Consider the following 4,821-nt stretch of genomic DNA (forward strand, 5'->3'; position numbering starts at 1 on the left):
GTGCTGATGTTTGCCAACCCTTCTTCACCCAAAGAGTGATTAACATGTGGAATTCACTGCCACAGGAGGTGGCGGCGGCTACAAGCATGGGCGGCTTCAAGAGGATATTAGATAAACATATGGTGCAGAGATCCATCAGTGGCTATTAGCCACAAGGTACAGATAGGAACTCTGGGGCAAGGGATGCTCTGTCTTCTTGGTGCTTGGGGGGGGTCAACAGTGGGAGGGTTTCTAGTGTCCTGGCCCCACTGCTGGACCTTCTGATGGCACCTGGTATTTCTGGCCACTGTGTGACAGACTGTTGGACTGGATGGGCCATTGGCCTGATCCAACATTGGCTTCTCTTATGTTCTTATGCTCTTAACCCTTGTAATATAGTGATATTTGAACTACCGATAAAAGGAAACATAGAAAAATCAGGGCTGAAGGCAGGGGGAGGGACAAAGAACAAAGAATTGCCACGTGTGTCTGTATTCTCAGCAGCAGGGAGATCAAAATGGGGAAGCAACTTCCGTTCCTATAGACATTACCCAATAACTGTTCCAAAAACAGACCCAGGTGGGCAGCCGCGTTGGTCTGAAGCAATAGAACTGGGGTGGCCAAACCTGTTTAACGTAAGAGCCACACAGAATAAACATCAGATGTTTGAGAGCCACAAGACGTGAACAAATATCACTCACACGTTTTTATTGGAAAATATGCAGATTTGCTTTGTATCAACATTAAACGAGACTGCCAAAAAATAAAACCAAAAGGGGTAAAAACAGATATTATGATATTTATTTATCCAATGATATTTGTAGGCTGGGGGGGGGCTTTGAGAATGCATTTACAGTTAAAATTGCTTTCTTTCTTTGCTCCCCACCCCACCTCAAGCCTACCCAGGGAGGGGAACACTGGCTGGGGAAGGGAAGACCGATCGGGGAGGCGTGGCTCCCCTTCACTTCCCCAGCCACCCTGCCGGGAGCCACAAAATATGCATGAAAGAGCCGCATGCGGCTCACAAGCCACAGTTTGGCCACCCCAGCAATAGAACAAAGTTAGAGTCTGGTGGCACTGGACTCTACCTTGGTTCTGTTCCAAAAACAAGAGTGGTGTAGCCACCAACAGATTCTGTATGCCTCCCTTCTGCCCAGTCGGGGCCACCAAGGCAGCTAAAAGTTGAAACTAAAACATTAAGAAAACGTATCAGAAAATGTATGAGAAAAACACAATTAAAATCAAAGCTAAAAAGCATGTCAAACTAAAGTACACATTAAAATACGTATTAAAATACATTTAAAATACATAAAACATTAGCTAAAACATAGGGCAGGACGGAGGGAACATTGAAGGATGCCAGATGAAACAAAAAAAGGCCTCACCAACTGGCAGAAGACAACAACAGTGGGGAGAACATTCCATAGTTTTGGTGCCACAACCAAGAAGTCCCTCTCTTGGGTGGGCTGCCACCACATCATCTCAGAAGATGGGGGTACCCAAAGCAGGCCTTGAACAATGACCTTGGCAGTACAGCTTAACGTGGCTGGAGGCCAGGGGTAGGTGGGTTCATTGATGTGGACAAGCAGGGCTTTTCTTTTTTTCTTTTTTGGAAAAAGAGGTGCCGGAACTCTCAAGAAGGAAATGAAGTTTTCAATCTGTATACTGAAAACTCATGAACTTTTAAACATTTTAAAAAGAATTTTGTCAAAGAGGTTCCATAACTCCGTTCCGGCACATTCCCCCAGAAAAAAAGCCCTGTGGACAAATCAGCTCTACCCGCACTGGAACCACTTCAGCCAACCAGCCTGCCAACTGGAAAGTCATCTTCATGGCTCACCTTCTCAGTGGCATCCACCCAACGCCAACGTAGTGTGAAGAGCCAGACTTTCAGAGTGGAGAAATTTGCAACGAGGGGGGGGGATTCCAGCCACAAATCCTGGGTGGATCAGAAATGGTAGCTGACATAAGCAGAAGGCAACATGCAGGTTGTGTAAACACTCTAACCTTAGAAGAGGGCATTTCTTGCATTTATTTCTTCATCTTGCATCTCTAAGCACCCTCATTGTCTCGATATCCTTTTCTAATCAAGCCTGAGATTTCGAGGACCGTATGGAAAATAACTTCATCTGCAACACGCTTGACTTTCTCTCCCTCTGATCCGTTTTGCTCAAACAAAAACTTGCTGTGATGAATTGCTGGGGTATTTTCCCCCCATTAGCCACCCTCAGTTTGAGATGAGCCTTTTGTAGGAAGGAAACCATAGGAAACATCATCTGCTTGTTCTGATTTGCTTTGATACCTTAAATGTGAGTTTACAGAAGTAAAGCCTGCTTTGTTTTATTTAAGATGGAGCCATTTTGGAAGACTTCTGGTTCAAGGCCAGGACCTTCAGGGCACTGAGTGCTTGCAGCTCATGTGGCCCTGATCTCCATAGCAAAATGGCTCACTGGTTTTAGTGGATCCAGTTTACATGCAGGTGAGTGCTATTCAGAACCATCACAATCGCTGGAGTTTTCATTGTCCCCATGTTTGTGGTTTGAAGAGCTGCACTCTAGATTTCTGCATAGAAAAAGAGATAAGCTCCAACCCCTGGAAAGGGGGTTAATACCAATATGACAAGGCCCTAAGACATTCTGTCCTGTTGTAAACTGTCTAGAAATGCTGTATTATTTCTATCTGCTTTGGAATTTAGCAGGCAAAGCACAACAAATGCCTTGCTGGATTCTCTCAAAGCTTAGTTGTGCAAGTACTTTTTTGGATAACCCAGAATAATTGAAATGGTTTTTTAAACAATCAGTTAACGGATTCCATTAAAAGATAAAGAAAGTACATTTAACATTATGGGTGTGTCCACAAAGCTTAGCGTCTTTACAGGATGACCCAAATTAAGATTGCACAAAAAATATATCATTTATACAGCAACAAAGGGGAAAGAACAAAGATTAACTATTACTACTTTACAGAAACAACATGTCATGAAAATAAGGGTTCATGGGAATTACTCCCTGGTCAATCATGTATCGTAACACTGGGAACCAATTCTCCACAAACTTGGATTGGTAGTTGTCAGAATTCAATTGGGTTAAATTATCCGCAATTTTCCCCATTACGAACTGACCCCAAACATTGTCATACCGAATAATTGAAATGTTTTGATGGTGATCCCGAACAACCTGTTCTTGAGTACAACTTCGCCTGTTACCCGCAATGGCAAGATGCAGTTTTACAAATGGTCTCGTCCTTCCACATAAAATGCAAAGTGCATGCACTAGAGTGGTATCCACGTCTGGCTCTCACACATATGCGCTGCAAGAGACATCCACGCATTTCATTCACTTTTCTTGAGCTCAGATGCACACGTAACAAAATCATAAAACTGAATAGGCCTCTCCCAGCTCTCTCATCCATGTGGATGTCAAAATAATCTTTGCAACCCGGACAATTCCTCTTAGTGCTATTTTTTGTACCTCTTTGTGCCCTTCACATGAAGGCTGGCTTTGTATCTTCGAGGCAGGGATGAGACCACCTTTACATGCTGGCGAAGACCAAAGTTCGAGAAGGCCTTCCTAGAGGCAGCAAACCGAAGAAGGCTTTCTCCACCTTTGGTCTCATTGTTAGATATGAAGAAGATCTTTGACAGCATCCATTGCAATTTTCTATACTCTGTGTTGGGGAGGGACTACCTAAAATGAGAATTTACTTATTTATTTTTTTATTTATAGCTTCGATTTCTAGACCGCCCTGACCCCGGAGGGTCTCTGGGCGGTTTACAGGGTTTCAATGTTACTATCCCTAACTATGGCCACATAGTGAGGGGGAGGGGCTACCTACCGGCACCCTGGTGGTGGGCATTGTTGTTTCTCCGGCTCGGCACTTTTTTCTTTGCGAGGTCTTCTTATGAGGTCTTCGGGTCAGCACTTCCATCTGGTGTTCAAGACGGATTGTGGTGGCTTCTTTTTTCCGGCGGTCCGTTCTTAGGGCGCAGTCCCATGTCCGCTCCGGCGTCAGCTATGTCCATGTTTGGCTCCGCTGTGCCTGCACTTCCACGATGCCGCGCCTTCCGGTTCCGCCTCCGTCGTCGTCATCCGACTCAGCCGCTCAATGTTGTACTTTGGCCACCAGGATGCGCTCCGTAGACCTTGCTCCGCCACCGCCGCCAATGCTCTGTTTCCGATGTTCTGCCGTTGCCACCGATGCCTCCACCACACGCCTCACACGGAGGAGTGTGCCCCCTGCCCCTCTAAGGGCAGGTACCCATTTGTCTACTCGCTATATGTTTTTAACTGCTTTCGAGCCGCTAGGTAGGCGGAAGCTGGGACTAGAGCCGGGAGCTCACCCCGGCTGCAGTGGGTCTCGAACAGCCATAGTGGCTGTTCATAGTTGTTAAGGCAGGCGTTTTACTGCCTGTGCCACTAAATCCAGGGTGTGGGTGTTCACTAAGGCTCTCTGCTATTAGTAGGCTTGTCATTCCCCTGTTTGGAGTGGGGGATTTGCTGCCCTAGCTCCTATTGGTCACTTCTACTCCAGGTGACTGGGAGAGGGGAAAAACCAGTGGTAGCATTTGCACTGCTACATCACTTCTGGGGGAAACCGGAAATGAGGTAAGGTAGCTCTAGAAATTAGCAGAAACTCTATAGTTTACTATAGAGTTTCTGGCAACTCCTAGAGCTACCCTATGTCACTTCTGGGTTTTCCCTAGAAGTGACATGATGGTGCACAGGATGTCATGGCCCCTCTCATTTCCCTGACCCTGAGCCTCCTGCCTGGCTACGTTAGCTATTAGCAGGGGAACCAGGTAGGCAGGGTTGCCCAATGTCCCCCTTGCCTGCACAATATGAC

Source organism: Gekko japonicus, unplaced genomic scaffold (assembly GCF_001447785.1).
Source record: "Gekko japonicus isolate JY-2015 unplaced genomic scaffold, Gekko_japonicus_V1.1 scaffold317, whole genome shotgun sequence".
Taxonomy (NCBI): Eukaryota; Metazoa; Chordata; class Lepidosauria; order Squamata; family Gekkonidae; genus Gekko; species Gekko japonicus.